The sequence below is a fragment of the Panthera uncia genome, chromosome D1 (genome assembly GCF_023721935.1).
Source record: "Panthera uncia isolate 11264 chromosome D1, Puncia_PCG_1.0, whole genome shotgun sequence".
Lineage (NCBI taxonomy): Eukaryota > Metazoa > Chordata > Mammalia > Carnivora > Felidae > Panthera > Panthera uncia.
This window is the reverse complement of record NC_064808.1, coordinates 17,527,370-17,549,224: the sequence shown is the minus strand read 5'-3', so window position 1 is coordinate 17,549,224 and position 21,855 is coordinate 17,527,370. Positions and strand designations below refer to the sequence as shown.

The 21,855-nt window shown below is 44.4% G+C and overlaps 1 protein-coding gene across 1 annotated transcript in view; it reads left to right on the top strand.

Moving 5' to 3' along the window:
• The window catches only part of EXT2 (exostosin glycosyltransferase 2), a 128,341-nt gene that overhangs the window by 14,227 nt on the left and 92,259 nt on the right, over window positions 1–21,855 (top strand). The window lies entirely within an intron of this gene.

The following is a 21,855-nucleotide window of genomic DNA, read 5'->3' as shown; positions in this document are numbered from 1 at the left end:
GGTCCCAGAGGCTTTCCTCACTGAGAGGCCCTCCCTGCCTCCTGGAGCGGGTGCCGTGCCCCTGCCTCACTTTCCAGTTTCTCTTCCACCTTCTGATAGTCCTTCCCCTGGGCTGCTCTCGACAGTCTGAAGCACGCCACTGGGGGCTTGAGGTGGCCCTGCTTCCCTTTCTTTTCTCTTTCCAGAAAGGAATTTAGTTGGGCTGAAATGTCAAGCGAGTTAAAAAAAAAAAAAAAAAAGAAAAAAGACTATCCCAAGTTGTTACTGTGCTTGTTGTTTCTGTTTCTTTTCTTTTTAATGGATTTTTAAGGTTTTTATTTTTGTCAAAATTATCTTTGTAGGAGATGCGTGGGAGAGAGGTTTGGAGGTATTCAGCATTAAGTATGCACCTGTTCCATGTACCCTCTGCTTTTGGTTTGACACCCCCACCCTGGGCAGAGAGCCTGCACGTGACCTTGTCCAGGGAATGGGTGTCAGGCCTCTGTCTGGGTGACGGCAGGGTGGTCACCTGCCAGTGGGGGGTGGGGCGGGGTCTGGGCTTCTGACCACTTCGTAAGTACAGGTTCAGTCTGTCCTTCTGCTTTCGGCTCATCTTTGCCCCCACCTGGGGTTCCGCAGTGGCTGACCTCAGGTTTTTCTCAGCTGATTTTTCTCAGCAGCTCCCTTGGGTTTGCAGAGTCAGCTACCCTGTCTCGTTCTGCCCCTCAGCTTCCGCATTTTATTGCTGTCATCTCGTCTCTCATTTTCTTTATCTTGGAGTGATTATGCCTTTGCTTTTAAAAATTTGTCTTAATTGTCGTTTTTGGGTTTTAGGAGGCAGTGAAAATTAGTGGATGTGTCGAGTCTCCCCTCTTCATTAGACCAAGGGATGGCGGCATCATGCAGTAATTAGTCTGTAGGCGCTGACCTTGGACTGCCTGCACTGCATGCGCACGGCTCTGCCCTTGGCCAGGGATTTGCCGTCTGTGGACCTCAGTAACCTCATCTGTAAAACACGCTGGCATTCTGCTTTGAAAACAAATCACAACTTGATTTTAGCCTCCCCGTAGTAGTTTCACAGCCCGCTCATGTCCATTTTAAGTTTCTGGGCCTCTCAGTTGTTGTTTAACTACTGACCTCATCTGAGTTTAGTCAGTTAGAAAACCCATCTAGGGATCTCTAGATTCTTCATCTAAATCTCTGGTTGCTATAACTTGTGTAGAAGAAAATATTCCTTTTCACAGAAGAGTCCTCTTGTCTGAGCTCCTTGTGTTTCTTTTGTGGCATCTTGATTCATTAACGCAGCTGAGTATCTGCCAAATCAGATACCATCTTAAGATTCCAGTCGGAGAAGGCCAGGTAAGCACCCTGCACCGTCATGTTGGGAAAGAGAATCATTTGGTTTTCGGAGCAGAGCTCCTACGGCCAGCTTCTAGAACACTGTTGTTCTGCAGAGCCTGGCTGGGGAACCGTGCGTCTGAGACCAGCACGGCGGGTTATTTCTGAGTCCAGGCTCAGACTCCTAGAACCATGGAGATGGAATGAATAGAGGTCATTTAAAATAGGGTACTTTGAGGTTATTTGGGTTCAGAGAGATATACTTGGAGTCAGAAGACTTGGGTATGAGCCCTGGCTCTGTCCCTATGAATTGTATGACAGTGGTAAGTCACCAGAGCTCCCTGGGCTTTCATTTCCTCCTTTACGAGATGATGGGGTGGCTGGATCCTCTCTCATGTCCCATTCATCTGTTTAAAAACTCTGTGAACCTCTCGGGGCGCCTGGGTGGCGCAGTCGGTTAAGCGTCCGACTTCAGCCAGGTCACGATCTCGCGGTCCGTGAGTTCGAGCCCCGCGTCAGGCTCTGGGCTGATGGCTCGGAGCCTGGAGCCTGTTTCCGATTCTGTGTCTCCCTCTCTCTCTGCCCCTCCCCCGTTCATGCTCTGTCTCTCTCTGTCCCAAAAATAAATAAAAAAACGTTGAAAAAAAAAAACAAACAACTCTGTGAACCTCTCGTCCTTAGCAAGAATGTCACTGTCCTTGACAGCATTAATGACCACGTGGCTGTCTCTTCTCTGCTGTTCACCTCTAGGCCTGAGGACCAGTCACCTCCTGGGGTGGTGAGTGCCCCACCTTGTGTAATTGGACAGAAAGGCAGTCTTGGCACTTTCCTGCCTCCCTTTCCAAGTCTTCCTTCTGCTTTCTGATGCCCTTCTTCTCTGCTGCTTTCAGACTTTCTAAAGCACTCTGCTGCCGTTCCCCTGTGTAGTCCTGCTCCCCTTTCCCTAAGTATCCTGTGTTCTAAAAGTGACCTCTTTTCTTCTCCCAGTCCCAGCTTTCTAGATGGACTGATGTCAACTAGAAGTGAGATTATCTGGTTAAGTAATTCCCAGATAGATAGAAAGGAGGACCAGGTTCAACTACTAGAGGCCAATAGCACACCTTTTCCCAAGTCGTGACAACCAGAAATGTCTCTGGACATTGCTAAATGTCCCATGTGGGGCAACATTGCTTTGATTGGGAACCACTGTTCTTTTGGTGGTGATGATCTCATCCCAGATTAGAGAGAGTTCCTTTGCTCTGTAGGACGCTTTGCAGAATATGTTTGTCATTTTGCCCTCTGTTTACTGTCCATCGATTTAATCTGACCTTGGCAGAAGTAGCGAAAAAATAGCACATACTTGGTTCTGGAAAGTTTTTATACCTAGTGAGTTCTCTTTAGGGGGTTCAGATTCAGATCTTTCTGTAAGATAAGTTGCATAAACTTTTAGGGGAAAACCTGTTGCCTCAGCCGTTGATTCCTCAGAGCCTCTGGTTGATAGGTCAGAATGAGCTGAGGCTGAGCAAGTCTGATTTCTTGCTCAGCAGTTGAAAACAAGCTCGAGGAGCTGCATGGACAGTTGCAGCCAGCAGAGGTCTCCATCCACTTCTAAGTGACTCCTTTTCCTTGGGACCATTGAAATGTTTCCAAGAAATCCTAAGGTGCTTCTCACTGGCCTTGTCCTCATAGTCAGTCTCTAGAGATTAGTTCTTTCAGATGAGGAAAAACAGTGCCGAGTGTAGGGTTTTTGCTGTCTGTAGATGGAGCAGAGCTAAAGTTTCTGAACTGACCCCAACATTGTGGGGATGGGATCTTGGTGATAAAAATATCGCAGTGACGTTTTGTAGCTTAGAGCTCGGGATGAGGGAGGCTACAGCGTAACTGGTGGGCACAGCGGCGAAAGCCCTCATCGTGACCTGGGCATTGGGACGCACCAAGGGAGAGACATTTTGCCCGACAAGGAAAAGTGAATCTGCCTTCTGACCGTAGATATGATATCAAAGCAACCATAAAGTTAAGTACAATGCTAGAGCAAAAGGAAGTAAGGGTTAAGCTAAGGTTTGTGAAGACAAGGACCACCTCTGCCTCCATTATGTACTCCTGAAAAATGACAAGAGGGCTGGCATATGTGGCATTGTACAAGCTAGGGGCTTACAGGTTTGTGTGTGTGTGTGTGTGTGTGTGTGTGTGTGTGTGTATGTATGTGTGTGTGAGAGAGAGAGTAGTTAAAAACCAGCTCCTTCAGTTAGTAGAGGGTAAGAGTTATAACAGGATCAAGCCAACATATCAGTTGGCCTTTTGTCATCCTGTGAGCTAAATTAACTAGTTAATTTAGTGAAACACTAATTATTATTTTTTCAACGGGAGATGGTGGGAGATAATACTAAATCTGTGATCCCCACTCACAAAGGCTTGTTCTCTTGGGGCTATAGGGACATAAGCACAAAGAAAGTTGAGAAGACAGTGAACATTTTCCAAAGTACATTAGGGGTCTGAAATGGAAGGGAGAAGTTATGGGCTGGAGTCAGGGACAGATTTATTGGGGAGGTGGCATTTGAGGTAGGCCCTAAAGATGGAGAGGCCTATCAAGCACCTTCCCTACACTGGAAGGCAGGAAGAAGTATGCAACTGAATATTTTTCTGTAGTCAGAAGGAACGTTCATATCCGCAGTGTCCCTTGAATGACAGTGGAAAAGAAAGCAATCTAGGATCTTGGAAGGCTGGGTAGACACGGGACCGTATAGTTGGAAATGTTTGTGTGGATAGGGAGGAAGGCGTAAATGGATCCCTGGTTTATCTGTTGAGTGGAGTTTCCAAACATTCTTTTATTGGTCAGTGGCTCCACCAGCACTGACCTCTAACCTCAGCCACACTAGGAGGTGGAAGTCAGGAGCCTGCTTTGCCTTTGAACTCTTCTTTGTACTCGATTGACTGGGAGCCTTTGAGGTGGCAGAAACAGTCAGCATCTTCTTTTCTCCCTGGCCTTTAAGCTTGGGTGAGTTAAAATACCAGTTTCTTTTCAGTCTGTTACACCGACCCGTCTCACTTTGCCTTCATATTTTCCTACCAAGCATAGCGAATATTCGTGCTGCTAAAGAGTACTTGAAGATATAATTGGATAATTGGGAAAAAGACAAAACACTTCCATTTAAGAAGATAAAACCCCAGGCCTGTGGCACCCTCACTGACCAGGACTATAGTTAGGTGGTCAGTGTGGCTATGACTAAGGAAAAAGCAGAAAAGAACACAGAGTCCAAATGTGTGTGCACACCAGAGGTCACATACTTTGTCCACACGACAGCCTCTAGACCGAAGCTTGTATTTTATCCTACTTGCATGTAATTTCAGCACAGTGACTTACCCGGTTTCCATAGCCATAGTAGCTTAGCAGTCACAAATTTGAAGGGCGGAAGGCTACAAGGGAGGGTCTGTGAGATGGGGCATCTGCCGTCTGGTGTGAAGAGCAAAGACAGGAAAGCCGTTTTAACAACAGGACTCTCAGTACGTTGGATAGACGGATAGACGACAGACAGCTCTGCAGGCTTTGCCGTGTCCTGGGTGCGTCGGGGCAAGCTGGCGGACTTCCTTGACTCATAGAAGTACGTGTTTGTTTGCTTTTCATATTTTGGATTTCTGACGTCCAAATGAGACCTACCATCAGGTTGAGTATCACTTTTGCTTTTTCCTCTAAAGCTGTTCTTGATGCAGTATCTTAAAATTGAGGAGATACAGAAATTGCTATTCTTGGTGATGCCCTCGAATCTTTAAGTGAAGATTTAAATTTTGTTTAGCATATATATAAATATATATATATATATATTTTTTTTTTTAAATAGTGGCTCTTAATGTAATATACTTTATAAAGCTTTCTGTCTAGAATGTTTGTTTTTACAGACTCTTAAATACTCTTAAATACAGAGAACAAACTGATGGTTATCAGAGGGGAGGTGGGTGGGGGATGGGGTGAAATAGGTGATGGGGATCAAAGAGCGCACTTACCGTGATGAACACTGAGTAATGTAGAATTGTTGAATCACTGTATTGCACACCTGAAACTCATATAACACTGTATGTTTACTATACTGGAACTGAAATTAAAAATTTAGGGGTGCTTGGGTGGCGTAGTTAGTTAAGTGTCTGACTTTGGCTCAGGTCATGATCTCGTGGTTTTGTGGGTTCGAGCCCCGTGTCGGGCTCTGGCTGACAGCTCAGAGCCTGGAGCCTGCTTTGGATTCTGTGTCTCCCTCTCTCTCTGCCTCTCCGTCATTCACCCTCTGTCTGTCTCTAAAAAATAAATGAACATTAAAAAAAATTAAAAACTTAATAAAAATGAAGAAAATGAAAATGTTTTTATTTTTAAACAGTGTTTTGTGATTTACTTAAAGGTGTAAACTCTCCAATGTCTAGAAACCTCGGCAGTGCAGTTCTCTGAAGGTTCCCTGCGCGGGTGGCTTGACCGTCCTGTCCATTGACAGTTATACAGCTGTCCGAGTCCACTTCCCCTCACTCCCCCACCGTTTACAAAGCAAACTGTTTAAACAGAGTAGTGAGATAGGCAGTCAGACAAGTAATCTGAATGTTTTAACGTGAGGAAACTGAGAATAAAGAGATGTAAAGTAATCCTCCCAAGACCGCACACCATGTGAGGGACAGACAGGGAGCATACTCTTTTGCTGCCCACAACTTTATTTAAATCGCAGAGCTGTGTGGCCTGGATTGAGGCAAAAAATCAGACGAACTTGCCAATAATTCAAGATGACTGCTTACTGGATCATCTTCTCAAAAAAGTCGTCGCTTGAGACATTTAGGACTGGATGCCTCCCTGGAAATATATTATGAAGAATATGGAAAATATTTCACTTCTGATTTCCAGAATCAATATTGTAATGTGTGTCATTTTTATCCCTCCACCTGTGAAATTGAAAATTTTTTATGTACATGAACTGAACTCTCACAGCTTTTTAAAAAATGCCAGATATTCCCTGCCTCCTTTCCTCCCCCACTCCCAGGCCCCAACAAGTCACTCCAAGCTGTGTTTCCCAATCTCTGCTTTCGTACTTGCCCTAAAAAAAGCTGCTGGATTGCTTGCCCTTAAACAAAACACATTGACCTGACCCTGGAGTTCTTCCTGTGAAACAGACAACCATGGTTCTGACCCAAAGCTGGGCTCTTTGGCCCATGGGAGAGCCTTGAGGACTGAGCATGATCGCTTTGTGGGATGTTTTGAATTTCACAATTTCTTTTCAATAGCACTGGACTCTCTGTGTCTGAGTTTTCCTGAATGCATAAATCCACATTGTGAAGGAGATGGGTTAATGTATGTTGTTTAAAGCAGGATAAAATAAGGACTCGTTTAATTGGAACTCTTAAGGAAGAGCATTTTTATGTGTTTCACTTCTTTCCCCCCTACTTTAGTATTAGGAACCTTATTGGAAAAAGACTTCTGCCAAGTATCTGATGGGAAGCCAAGAAAAGCATTTTAATAGAACTGTCTCAAATTTATAGTGCACTAGGGCCTGTAAATAAATTTTCCTGTCTTTAAGGTTTGCGCTGATTTGCAGTTATTTTGTATGGCTTCTGAGATTTAAATCCTCACAGTCCAGATGGAGAGACCATAAAGCTGCTTTCCTTGGCAGCCCTGGCAAACCTTGTCCGTGGGCAAACGGTAGCGAGGAACGTGCAGAACCTCATCTGCAAATGCCTGCTTATCTTATTATGGCGCCACTTTTAATTCGTTCGGTGGCTTTTCCTAGAGCAGCCCACCTACAAGTTCTCAGAACGTAGGAGAGTTAGTCTTTAATCTCATAATGCAAGCCAATCAAATAAATATGTGTTAAGCACCTGCTCTCAACATACTGCATAGGCAAATTGAGGGGGATTTTTTTTTTTTTTAAGTAGAGGGCACGGCACAGATCCTGCCTTTAAGAAAGGCCCTGAGGTTGCTGGGGAGAGTACTGTCGGTAATATGCCCATTGAAAGGCCAGAAGTGCTGTCACTCAGTTGTGCTACGGAGAGTCAGGAATGGATCAGAGGTGAAGGGAATCCTCACAACCAGGTAGTCTCAGATAGGAAGACCGGATGCTCTGGAAGGGTACTGACCTCCGTCTGGAGATGGCTTCTATGAGAAAGACTCAGCAGATGGAGCAGAACGAGCAGGGACCTTGAATACTAGTGGCAAAGAACTTTGCAGAGAATTAGAAGGCAGGGAAGGTCAGTGACAAGCAGAGAGTAATGAGAAGATCAGTGATGGAGGGGAAAGCAGTGTTCACTAAGGAGACTGAGAAACAGAATCAAAGAGCTGGAAGGGACCTTCAAAACGGCTCAACCTGTTCCTTGTATTTAAATTGTCTTTTTCTTAATGCTTATTTACTTTCGAGACAGAGAGAGAGAGACAGAGCATGAGCGGGGGAGGGGCAGAGAGAGAGGGAGACACAGAATCCGAAGCAGGCTCCAGGCTCTGAGCTGTCAGCACAGAGCCCCACGTGGGGCTCAAACTCGTCAACTGCAAGATCATGACCTGAGCCGAAGTCGGACGCTCAACCGACTGAGCCACTCAGGTGCCCTGTTCCTGTTCCTTGTATTTTATAAATGACAGGCTCGTGAGTTCAGGTGGTCTTGAGAATGAATTGTCAGGGCCGGGGTTGAGCCTGACTGGAGCCCAGGTCTCCTGACTCCTGGTCTGATGATTTGGGGCGGGGGGCGGCGCTGGGCATTGGGTACGGCAGTATTTTCCAGACTGAGGCTCTTGATTTGTTAGGAGATCATGCAGTCAATTCATTGGGTGATGACTGGCATTTTATTTTATTTTTTTTTAAATGAAATAGAATAGAAAGGAAAATATCAGCATATTCCGCAGTAAAGATAAGTAGTTCCAGAAACCTCTATTTCAATTATAAATGTAGATGAGTAGTAAGTTACAGTATAAGATGTATTTGTTTCTTAGTGTGTGTCCGAGTCCAAAAAGTTTGAAAAATGTTGGTAGTGGAAAGCACAGGGGTTTTTGAGTTGGAGAGACCCGAATTCAAATCCTAAACTGTGCCACAAATCCTAATTTGTGACTGTGGTCCAGTTACTTAACTTTCAAAGCTTCCCTTTTCTTATCTCAGACCTAGGGCTAATAACACTGTAGAGCAGTTGTGTTGATCACATGAAGTCATTAAAGCATCTGGGTTCTGGTCTGCCTGCTCCACTCTGACAGTCATCTGGGGTTGCCCTGCCTGGGTTTGTGTTTGAATATCAGAAGGAGCCTTCTGGTATGGAGTTTGGTCTTAAGGAACCACAGTGAGTTACCACCATGGATGTATTATGCATTTGCTTCTGGGCTTGGAAACTTGAAACGGAATTTATTCCTGTGGGTCTGGTATACTTTCTACATCTTGGCATGGAAGGTGGTTCACCTCTCTGTTTTTCTGTTGAGATCAGAATGACTGATTAAGATCAGTGGTTCTCTAGCTGGCCTTAAAAAAAAAAATCATTGGCACATTTGGATAAAGAACTATTACTTTTTTCCCCTTTCTAGTGAGAGAAAATTTTACAGTGAGTCTTTTTTCCCCTCTTAAGATGTGTTTTCTGCCAAATGATGATTTTATTCATTTTTTGGACTGAAAAATCAAAAAAGAAATGAACTTAAAGAGAAAAGTCAGTATGGACATGTGGGGGGTGAACAGTTGAAGGACTTGAGTTGCTGAGTAAGGACTAAAAATAAAGGGCATTTTTATGAGAACGTAAGAGGACCGGTCAGATCTCTTTTTGAAATAGCTGTTGTCCACATCTCACTGAAAAGAGGCTGAGTTCTGTTGTATGAGTTTCCTGGTACTCTCTGCTTCTTCCTTTTTCCTCTCCTCCTCCTGCTACCCATGCCTCCCTTCCCCCATTCCTTTCTGGCCAGCTCCATCCCAGATTTAAAATCCCGCTGGAGAGTGGGGACGAGAGCTTCATCCCCCAGATGATTTGGGCCAGGGGCTAAAACACTGCCATAAATCTGCAGCTCATTTTAATGCCACGTTAAAACAGTGTGAGCGGCTGGTTTCCGTGGCCCCTGCCCTCTTTCTTTATGGGCTTCTTTGGCTCTTCTTTATAAAGAGGCCCCGCGGAGTCATTTTAAAGTTCTTATCAGTTTGCTGACAGCTATATGGGTCTTTCTGCCGAGTCCAGGAGCTCAGGCAGGCGTGTGAAACTTCTGATATTAAAACTGAAGAAAAATGCCAGGCAGGAGGGATTGGGTGGTGCAACCATTATTCGGAGGTAAAAGACTAGTGAGATCATTAACCTTTGCAGGTCCAGAACCCTGCCGTTGGCCGGATGAATCACTTTCTTAGTTGAGGGAGGCTGGGGCGGTGAGGGCTAGGCAAGAGAGGATTTTCCAAGGGCTTTTATTTTTATCCCTTGATTAGAAAATGCCGTTCCGCTGGCAGTTTGTGCTTTCAGGCTTCAGCAAGTCAGTTGGGCAGCCCTGAAGGGCTAGGGGGAGCCAGGTTTACGATGTACTTGTTTTCTAAAGGCCGTCTCACTGGCTAGGCCTCTGCTCGCATGTCTTCGCCAGCGCCAGCTTGCTGTCTCTGTGCCCACGGCATCAGTTATCAAATTTAAAGGGACTTTCATCAGTCTGCTTTGCTGCCCCTTTTAGACCAGATTGCTAACCCTCAGTAATCCTCCCAGAGTGCTTCATGGAAACGCCAGGCCCTCTATAAATGTCAGCCTGCAATGCTTGGCCCTTTTTACCCTCTCCGTTACAGAGAAATGGACTGGATGCGGCTCCTCCCTCTTCCCTACCACTTTTCCTTTCTTTCTTTTCTGGAAAACTCCCGCAGCAGACAGCTGAGGGGAAGGAAAAACCATTACCTGGAACAAGGCCAGCAGCTTGAGGGGAGCTTCAAAATCTCTGGCATCTCCCGACCAGAATGTTTTTCCAGGCATTTCAAAAAGTGCATCCCTGCCCTCCTTCTCCTTTCAGTTTTCCAGCCTTGATTTTCAGAGCAGCTGGGGTGGGTGGAATGTGCCCTCAGGATGGACTTTATATCTGCCTGCTCTTCTAACTGAGGCATTTAGGAAGAGGTTAGTAGAAAGAAGCAAAATCCAATGGAGATATATATATATATATATATATATATATATATATATATATATATATTTAATTGCTCTGCACCCTTTTGGCACATACACATTATTTTTCCTTTTCAAATAGTTTTCGACATGAGCAGTTTTGCAAGTGTATTTAGCCATTCAACTTGAGGTTGAGGCAAAAGCAAGAAATTCTTGTAGCAAGTTAGTCAGATTATATGGCTGTTGATCTAGGATTAATGATTTTCATTGAGCGAACAATAAAAAAATACTGGTTTCTTTTATTGCTCATGTAACTCCTGTGGGGAGAGTAATTAGTTATAAAGGCCAAACGAGCAGTAAAACAAAATATCCCAAACTCTAAAACGATAGAACTACTTTTTTATACATTTGCTGGGGACTAAATTGATACCCGGTAGTTAGTTAAGAAGTTTAATGAACTGGATATTATTGCTTATAGTATAATCATAACAGACTTACTGAAAATATTGAAGTTACCAAAGATAAGCCATATAAAAATAACTTAAGTATATTGGACATTTTCCATAAATACATGATGATGAACAATCATTGCACGGCTTTTTCCAGGGGTCAGGATAGATGGAATGGTCCGTTTCCTCTTCGGGCATTGGTTGAAGAGCTGTATCTAGAGTTAACGTGGGTTAATCCCTTGTAATGAGTCCCCAGTATGGGACATTGCTTCAGGAAATGGCCTAATAAAAGTGTTAAATATTAATTTGTAGCCTATGTAAGAATTGTCTGACTCTTTGGGGCTGGTTGCCCACAGAGTGGGACTCTTTGTGAGGCATTTCTGAGAAATGATTGCTCATTACAGGAAACCCAGTGCAGCTTTTGTAGATTTGTTTTATGCTTACTTACAAAAATATCTAGGTTTGTTTACAAAACAATGACTTGTAAGTTATCAAGGGTTGCTATGTTTGGTGAAGAATTCACTGTATTCAGGTCTTCAGTAAGGGTTCAAGTGATCCGTAAGATCTCTGTCAATATTTATAAATGTCAATATAGGTTATACATATATATGCATGTATATATATATATACATATATATGCATATATATGTATATATTCTGTCTCTCTCAGCATTGCAGAGGTTGAGAGGATTTGGTGTTGCATACTTATTTTTGGCATGACATAATTTTTGGCTCTACAATAGCACGATGTTACAATTCCACGCTACTCTTCTTGGGAATGTGAGACAACAATCGTCTATATTTATTTCATCTCTCTTTACTTAAAGACATGTAATACCAAATCAGACCAGGATTGGTACAGAAGCAGCTCCACGTAAACCACTTCTGGCAATATGGTTATCTCTGTCCTGTAAACTTAAGGCTAATTTGTTATGTTGAAACGTGTACTTCCCGTTTTGATAAGGGCCTTAGTAGGACAGCAGTTCGCTTGTTATCTTTCAGATTCCAGTACTTTTCCTTAGAAGGTTTCTCTTCAGCCACGTGCAGTGCATATGTGTATTGAGGTGTTTTTAACTTTCAGGTTAACTCGAGCAGGTCTTGATGATCTTCTGTATGTGTCAAAGAGCTTTGAGTTTTTGTTTTAACTAGAGACCGAGGGTTGAGTTCAGCAGTGAGGCTGAACGTTGGCATTTGGCCAGAATGAAAAGACCCAGAAGTTGGCGATGCAGTGAAGGGTCTGAGTGACACAGCCAAGGATTGTGGTGCAGTGTGGGCAGGAACAGAGGACCCGAGTGGATTCCCTGGAGCCCAGAATAACCGCAAATCCGTATTCCCCCAAGTCTCTGCCTAGCGAGTTGTAGGTAACTCTGGATATGGCGTGACAGCAGGCACGACCTTTGAGAATCTTTCTGGAGTAACCCGCAGATGGGAAACTACAGAGTAGAAAGGTTTTAATGGTCTCATCAGCTGCCGCAGTGATTTTTAACTGTGAGGCGAGGGAGGGATCAGGATTCCCCGCGAGGATTTTCAAACTTCGCATACTTCTCTCACTCCCACTCAGTTCTTTTTTTTTTTTTTTAATTAAAAAAAAATTTTTTTTTTAACGTTTATTTATTTTTGAGACTGGGAGAGACAGAGCACGAGTAGGGGAGGGGCAGAGAGAGAGAGAGAGACAGAATCTGAAACAGGTCCAGGCTCTGAGCTGTCAGCATAGGGCCCGACGCGGGGCTTGAACTCCCGGACCGTGAGATCATGACCCAAGTCAAAGTCGGACGCTCAACCGACTGAGCCACCCAGGCGCCCCACTCCCACTCCCACTCCCACTCAGTTCTTAACTGCGTTCTGGTGTCGGGTTGGGGAATGGGGACTGAGGACATGAATTTCTGTTGAGAGTCCCTGCTACGATAAACCTCCCCACTGTTACTCACGGGTATACATCATCCTTCAGGTGAGAAGGATCGGGGGGAAAATTGAGAGCCACTGACATAGCAGGTGTAGCTACTTCAAGCTTCGCCTCTGTTCAGAGTCCCAGCTCGGAGGCTGGACTTTGGGGTTTCCGCTCAGAGTCAACAGGGGAACTTGTCTTAGTCATCTCTAGTCAGAAGCAGCAGGCAGCTTACAGAGGACTCGTGCCTCTGGTCAGGTGGGAAAGTGAAACACAGCATTGGATCCACACTATTCTCAGTTTCTCTCTTTCTGGGAATACGTAGGGACAGTGGAGAGGGCTCACCCGTGACCTGTCTGCTGAGTTAGTGTCCCCAGCGAAAAAAGAAGCAACCGCCAAAGAATGTCTCCTGAGTTTTCTCTAGTTGGACTGTCACCGTGTGGGAAACAGAGCAGAGGGGAGAATAGCACACTGCCATGGTGTCACGTGGTAACAGCCTCAGGGATGAAGTAAGCCTTCACATCTGCCCTCTGGGTCGCTTCGCCTATTGTGCTTGTTGTGTTTTAATTAGAGGGGGGAGCGGAGCGGTCCCTTCCAGTGTGCCTGGGTGGAGTGGGGCTTCTTTTACACTGGTCTTCTCTAATCATACTAACTTACACTCCTGTTCTCCTGGTTTTAGCGTAGCAAACACGGGCAGTCTCACCCCAGGCAGATTGCTGTACAAGTAGTTGGCCCATGTTGAGCTGTTATTTATTTTTTTGATGACAGATCTTGATTCAGGTTTTCCAGTCCACTTTTCAGGTATTTCATGGAAGCAGCTGCGGGGGTGAGGGGCGGGGGGGAGAGTTGGTGAGCTGCTAATCACTAAAGAAGCTCCTTGATCTGACCTAGGGAGTAGTGGGATTCAGAGGCGTGGATAGCTCAGAAAACTGGGCACAGCCAAAATGAATCTCTAATCTCTAGTCTCTTTGCTGAGAAGGTTTGACCACGCACAGTTTTATTGGTCAGTGGCTCCTGCTTTAGTAACCTTTCACCTCTGTGACTCTTGGAGGTACAAGCCACTGGCCGGCCTTGCCTTTGAACTCCTCATGGCTCCTGCCACCTCAAAGGCTCCCAGTTAGAGGCTTGTGTTTTGCTTGGGATCTCTCCTCACAGCAGGGTGTCAGCAGTTGGGAAAACTGATCCACCCTTAGAGCATTGATATATTTGAAGGTGATACCCCTGAGAGTTGAAACCTATGGCTTTCTGTTTCAGGAGCTGTCTGTCATATGTCAAGAAACACAACTCAGACTACCCCTTTTTTCTTCCTGGATCCCATCTTGTTTCCCATAGGACAGGAGATCATAACATTTGAGCATTCCCTAGCCGTATGCACAGTCTTCCTCTTCCTTCAAGCTCTTTTACTCCTTTTTCTTCCGACTTGCCCCAGGTAGCATCCATTTTGAAAGAAGTTTTTTATTAAATAGCTCTAAAACGTGCAAATCATAGCCATCTTTGGTGTCTGGGATCATAATTATGCTGAAGCTGGCATGGTACAAATGTCACAGGGCTCTCACGATCTGACGAGCCCTCCTCGTGAGATGTGGCTCAGCCGCACTCTTCACTGCCGTCTTGAGTCCATTCCACCTTCTGGGGAAACTAGGTCTTTCAGGGAGACGTAGAGAGAGTGCAGATCACCCTCCCACATCTGCTTGGCCTCCAGTCGGAGGAGCAGGAGTAAAAGCTCTATTACTGAGAGGCAGACCCAGGGACCCATGGCTATGAGATGATTTCAGCATAGCTTCTTTGGCAAGAAATCAAACTTCTCACTCTGAGAATACTGAGTAGAAAACGTCTCTTCTACTCAAGATGCCTTTAGCCTAGGAGAAGGAGCAAATGATCTCTCTTGAGGTCCTCTGCTTTTCGAGAATTCAAATAGAATATTACTGATCATCTTTAGCAGAAAAGACGGTCTGGCAAAGTCTTTTTCCACGTCAGAGCAAAGGTTGAGTTTTTAGCAGAGACTTAGGCGTTGGAAGAGCCGGGCCTCATTTCACCACTGTCTAGTTCTGTGGTCACGAGCTTACATTTCCCAGCTGGCAGAGGGAAGGGGAGAATGAACATTTACGTTAACTCCTGTGTTTGGCACTGTGTTAGGAACTTCCTTAGGAAAACCTGATGAGGTAGCTGCTGTTCTTATTTTTATAAACGAGGAAAGCAACTCTTAGAGGCTAGTGGACGGTGTGAGCTTACACGGGGTAAGTGGCAGATTTGGGATTAGAAGGAATTTGTGGCAATGTGATTGAAAGGTATGAAGTTTATTTATAAAGCTCTAATATTCTTCGTTTAGAGCACCTTTTGAACTGTTACAATAACCTAAAATATTTATAAAAAGCCCGCGCTGGGTGAGGTACTGTCCATGATCCAGAGCTGCTCTTGTTCTTGGGCAGCCAGCAGCCTTTTGTTTTTTCTTATTGTGTATTTACTTATTTTTTTTTTTAATGTTTATTTATTTTTGAGAGACAGAACATGAGTAGAGGAGGGACAGAGAGAGAGAGAGAGAGAGAGAGAGAGAGACAGGCTCCAGGCTCCAGGCTCTAAGCTGTTAGCATAGCTGTTAGCATAGCCCCAATGTGGGGCCTGAACTCAAGGACTGAGAGATCATGACCTGAGCCAAAGTTGGATGCTCAACTGACTGAGCCACCCAGGCGCCCCACCCAGCCAGCAGTCTTCAGGGGTGATATGTGACGTCTGTGTTAGTTTGGTACGGCTGCCGTAACAAACCACGACATGCTGTGTGGCTTAAACAACAGTAATTTATTTTCTCACAGTCCTAGAGGCTGGAAGCCAAGGTCAAGGTATCATCAAGGTTGTTCTCTCCTGAGCCCTCTTCCTGGCTTGCAGATGGCTGTCCTCTTGCTGCTTCTTTATATGTTGTCCCTCTGTGAATTTTGACGGGATACAGTTGTGTCCCTCAGTGTCTATATAAGGTACAAGAGCCAAAGCCAGTAGTTATCATTTAATTGGCTCCATTGAATTGGGTTTTGTGGAATCCACGTCTGAGGCGTTTTCTTCCTAATCCCATTCTCAGCTCCTGACTAGGTAAGAGGGTGGGAAGGGGGTGCGAGAGGGCGAAGAGTAACCTGCTTTCAGTGCCACCTGCACATCCACATCGTGACACTGCACATCAGGACACTGACGAGTGGACCGTGTGGCTCCACTCAGAATTCGCAAACTGCCTCTGCCCTGGACACCAGTCAGTGAGGGGGGACTCCCGTTGTGCTCTTTAAGCACAGCAGGGTGACAAGGATATTCTCAAAAGAGTTTGTTAAGCCCTATAAAAGCGCAGTTTTCATCTTGTTTTGCCGGATCAGTGGAAAGACTCATAGAGGTGAGATGGTTTTTCTCATTGAAATTTTGAATATCACAATTCATGTTTTAACTATAGAATGGAAAGGTTACAAGTATGGGATTGTGTGCTAGGTTGAGAACTTTACGACTTTAAAAGTACTTGAGAATTTTAAAAAGATTTAATAATGCAGAAAACCTCTTGTTTGTGCTAAAAGTGATTTCATTTTTCGTAAAACCTGTGTCATTCAAGATGGTTGATGTGGGGGCAGGAGGAATGGAGTGTGGAAGAGGAAACAGGTGTATGAAAATAATGGATTCCCATCCCCTAAAGAGATCTTATTCATTTATCCTCCTAACCATACATGCCTACTGCTGATTGCCTCACTTAAATACGTCATCTGGATCAACCCCACCCCCACCCCATCTCATCCATGTTACATCCTGGGCGTCAGAATCAGGTAGATTGTTAGTTTAGTGGTGAATTGTAAGAAAGAAGGCATTTGTTGAGCAATTGTTTTTTTTTTACTTTTTTTTTTTATTTTTACTTTTTTTTTTTTTTTTTTGAGAGAGAGAGAGAGAGAGAGAGAGAGAGAGAGCACGTGCAAGCAAGGGAGGGGCAGAGAGAGAGGGAGACACAGAATCCGAAGCAGGCTCTAGGTTCCAGGCTGCCAGCACAGAGCCCAACGCGGGGCTGGAACTCACGGACTGCAAGATCATGACCTGAGTCAAAGTCAGACACCCAACGGACTGACTTTGGTTTCACTATGGTTTTCAATGACAGAAACCTTATGTGCTTGGCCAAGATAAGTTCATAGTCTTTAACTACATCATTTGTGTGTTTTTCAGAGCATTGGATTCTCCTTGGCTAATAGCCAGAGCGCACGTTTTTCAGAAAACTAAGGACACACAGGGCTTCTAAGTTTATCTTCCGTAAAGCATGTAAATAATCTCTCCAGAAGTTTTCTCTAAGTAAACCAGTTTGCTACTACCACACTCTTAAAGCCAGCCCCACCGTGTGCATTTATTTCTAATGGGCCAGTCCTGGGAGGGAGGAGATGTCTGTATTTTATCGACTCTTTTGCTTTTTTTTCTTGTTCTCTCTGCATTGGTTTTCTGTAGCAAACTTGTTGACATGATTGGTGCACTTACCCTCTTCTATCTTGTGATCTGAGAGATGACATTTCTCTTTAACGGACTAGTTTTTTTCATCAGAGCAGTGAGGCTACTTTGCAGGTGATGTGGGACCCCCTTTCCTCGTAAGAAAGAAACTCTCAGGGGAATTGTGAGCTGAGCATCAGGCCTGGAGAAAGGCACAGCTGAGTACCAGTACTAGGCAGGAGAGGTGCTGGGATGGTCGTCGTATGCGCTATTTTCATCCTGTCCTTTCCACCGATGCCTAGTGTGTGACTTAGGGTAAGTCACTTGCCTTCAGATGTCTCCATTTTGTCACGTTTGTTTTTATAATTTCTAGTAAGGACTAACTCTTTAACTGTGTTACAGTAACCAGTGAAAGAGATCCAGGGGGAAGGTGGGTATTAGGTTGTCTAGACAACAACTCTCTAAACGTTGCTGAGGAAACTTCCTGGTTATCCAGGAATATATATATACACACACATATATTGAAATGCCTCTCTTAAATTGGCTAAAAGCATGTAGGCATGTGGCTGGGAAAGGGAGGCTTCTGGAAAAGCTGAGCGTCATGGAGGGGTGGGAATCTCGAGGTCATGCACTGATTCCTTTCATGAGCTACAGGAAACCACAGTGCAGCTCATGCTCCAGTTTTACTGGAGTTAAATCACGGGGTGTAGAGAAAAGCGGGACCAGTAAACCCCCGTGAACCTTTCAGTGGCTCCTTTTTCTCATCTGTAAAATAAGGATGCTGACCTTGGGTTGTGAGGATTAAGTTAATACAGGGGAAGCACTTAAAATAGTGCCTGGCTTAAGCAACAATATTTACCAAGTTCCTGCTTTATCTGAGGTGTAGACCGGAGGGCTGGGACGCAGCAGTTAACAAAATAGGTGCGAACCTCGCCTGCGCGGTGCCTACGTTGCTCTGTGGGCAGCACGCGTTAGACGGTGAGCTGATGATCCTCCTCTGGGGTTGGGAATATTGGACACAGCGTTCAGTTCACTTACCCTTTGTCCTGGGGCATTTGCCATTCACACTGAGAGCATGTACGTCTTTTGAGACATTCTTATATTGCTAATGGTTTATAGTTTTTTTCCTCTTGTCTCCGTTTTCTGTTTCCACCCAGTTGCAGATTTTCTTCTCCCATTCTAAACCCTATGGCATGACTTAGAGAAAGAAAGGAATTTGGCATCTCCGGTTTTCATTTTCTTCTCTTCATCCCATGTTTTCTAGTTTTTTCTCTCTATCCTTTCTTTGATGATAACGCAGGTTTAAGCTCTTTATAGGAACCAACCATGCAACATGATGCCATGTGAGCTTATAAAGAGCTTGTAAATGTGTATTAGCCCTTGGAAAAAACACTCTGTCTAATGAAAACCTCTGTGAACTTAGGCAAGCACCCTGTCTTCCCTTCAGAAAGTATTGCCCTGGACTTCAGCTTTCAGACCTGTTCCTTACATTTTTCTGATTACTGGGGAATCTGTGCCGTGGCCATTTTCTTTGGTAACTATACGGAGAACTAACTGTATTAATTCTTTAATCACTGCCCGTAAATATAACGACTGAGACTGGAGATGAACAGAAGGAAATCTTTGCTTCGAAATAGACGAGATGCACTTATGTACGGGCCTTTGGGAGTTTTCCAGCCAGCTGTGTGGCAGAGTAGGATCTGAGTATTGGTCCGTGTGCTTGCTTGTTTTCCTACCCTTTGAGTGAGTGACTCATAGTTTTGGATGTGAGAATAAGATCTAGAACTTTTTTTTTTTTTTAAGCTTATTTATTTTGAGAGAGACAGACAGCCTGAGTGGGGAAGGGGAGGGGCAGAGAGAGAGGGAGACAGAGAATCCTAAGCAGCCTCCATACTGTCAGTGTGGAGCCCAGCACAGGTCTCAAACTCATGTGGGATGCTTAACTGACTGGGCCACCCAGGCGCCCCAGATCTAGAACTTTTATAAATAAGCTATACGAAGGGGAAGCTGTGTATTTGAGTATTCACGCAGGGATGTGGCTGCTGCTGCCGTCCTTCAGAAATTCTTGGGAGCGTGCTAGGGAGACATGGCTTGGGGGACTGTGTAAAGCTTCTTCAACAAATCTCAGTGCCAGGAAAATGGGATTAAATTAAGAGATGGTTAACAAAAATGCTAGGCATGGAGAAAATTGGATTTGGAGGAGTAAGTCCTGTGCAGGCCACCAAGGGGAAAGCTCGTGAGCAAGTTTTCAAAGCCCTAAGAGGGGCGAGAAAGAGAAAAAAGCGTTCATTGAGTATGGCAGAATTTTGTAACTGTGTTTCTTAATATTTAGGTGATTTTTTTCTTCCTTTCCACTATTTATGTGCTGGATAGAGACTATTTAAAATTTTTTTTAATGTTTATTCATTTTTGAGAGACAGAGAAAGACACAGAGAGAGAGAGAGAGAGAGAGAGAGAGAGAGCGAGCATGTGCGAGCAAGGGAGGGGCAGAGAGAGAGGGAGATACAGAATCCGATGCAGGCTCCAGGCTTGAGATGTCAGCAGAGCCTGACACAGGGCTTGAACTCATGAACCGCACAAGATCATGACCTGAGCCGAAGTCAGATGCTCAACCAACTAAGCCACCCAGGCGCCCCTGGATGGAGACTGTTTTAAACAAGACAAAATAACAACAAATCTACTGTGGATTCTAAATCCTAATGTTCTTTTTAGAAGGCTGAGAATGAGGGATAAGGTGAAAATAAAATTGAGATTAATTCCTAGCAAGAATTAGTGGGCTCTGTGTGAGATCCTAGAAGAGCAAAAATTTGTTCATTAGGGTGTGATACCTGAAATCTTGCACTGGGCAGTGGCTGTATTTAAAATGGTTCTTAGTGGTTCTTAGCTGTTCCCCTGGTTAACCCTACTGGTTATGCCAAGCCTAATCCTGCTTTGTTGCTGCTCTTGGGAAAAAGGAGTTGTGACGTGGTGGATGGCATTCTGTCTCCTTAATCCATTCCAATTTTCCAAGCCACTTGGACCCATCTGCAGGATACCAGCCTACAGAAGCTCTGAGAATTCACAGAAACCCACTGCCCCAAGTCTGTAGGATTTATGGGCTGATTTCTTGAATGCTTGCCCGTAGGTGGGGGCTAGGAAATTCGGGTTTGTATTGTGGGCCCACCATCAAAGAGTTTTTAGTCTAACTGGGAAGATAAGTTTTTTTCCCTCTGTAAAATAACAGTGGGACAGAGGATAATGCTGACTTTTGTGTAAAAATTGTCAGATGAATTAGAAAAGAAGGGCCTTGTATAGTTTCAAGGAGGAGGTGAACATGGAAGGATTTTTAAATTAGTAAATTTTATGTATGTATGTATGTATTTATTATTTTAGAGTGAGGGAGAGTGCAAGCAAGGAAGGGATGAAGGGAAAGGGAGAGAGAGACTCTTAAGTAGGCTCCATGCTCTGCACGGAGCCCGATGTGGGGCTCAATCCCATGACCCTGGGATCATCACCTGAGCCAAGATCAAGAGTCAGACACTCAAGTGACTGAGCCACCCAGCCGACCCTGATTTTATTTTTCAGAGCAGTTTTAGGTTTATAGGAAAATCGAGTGGAACGTAGACAGAGTTCCCGTTACCACCTGTCTCCACAGATGCTCGGACTCGCCCGTATTGGCCTTCTGCACCACAGTGATCCATTTGTTATGGCTGAAGCTACACTGATACTTCATTGTCATCCAGAGTCAATAGTTTATGGTTCACTCTTGGTGCTGTATATTCTCTGGGTTTTGACAAACGTACAATGACACGTATCCACCATGTAACTATTTTTTTTTTTTATAATTTTTTTTTCAACATTTTTTATTCATTTTTGGGACAGAGAGAGACAGAGCATGAACGGGGGAGGGGCAGAGAGAGAGGGAGACACAGAATCGGAAACAGGCTCCAGGCTCCGAGCCATCAGCCCAGAGCCTGACGCGGGGCTCGAACTCACGGACCGCGAGATCGTGACCTGGCTGAAGTCGGACGCTTAACCGACTGCGCCACCCAGGCGCCCCCCATGTAACTATTTTTAATTTAATTCCATTGTGGTATAAGAGCTGACGTTATAAGATCTTTTTTTTTTTTTTTTTTTTTTTTTTTTTAATTTGCTAAGGTATGTTTTATGGCCCAGAATGTGGTCTGTCCTGGTGAATGTTCCAGGTGAGCTTGAGAAGACTATGCAGTCTGCTGTTGGAGAAAGTTGTCTACAGATGTCACTTACATGGTGCTGTTAAGTTCCACTGTGTCCTTACTGATTTTCTGGCTTTCGGATCTGTCCATTTCTGACCGAGGGTGTTAAAGTCTCCAGCTTTCATAGTGGAGCATCTTTTTCTCTTTAGGCTTGTGTCAGTTTCTGCTCCACATATTTTGATGGTCTTGTGTAGGGTGCATACACATTCATGACTGTTGTCCTCTTGGGGTATTGACCCCTTGATCATTATGTGATACCTGATTACTTCCTGGCTCCAGATTCTACTCTCTCTGAAATTGATATAACTATTCCCACTGCTTTGGATTAGTGGTAGCACGGTGTATTTTTCTCCATCCTTCTACCTTTAATTTATGTGTCTTTATATTTAAAGTGGGTTTCTTGTATTTATTTTTAAAGTTTACTTATTTATTTTGAGAGAGATAAAGTGGGTTTCTTTTTTTTTTTTTTTTTTTTCAACGTTTTTTATTTATTTTTGGGACAGAGAGAGACAGAGCATGAACGGGGGAGGGGCAGAGAGAG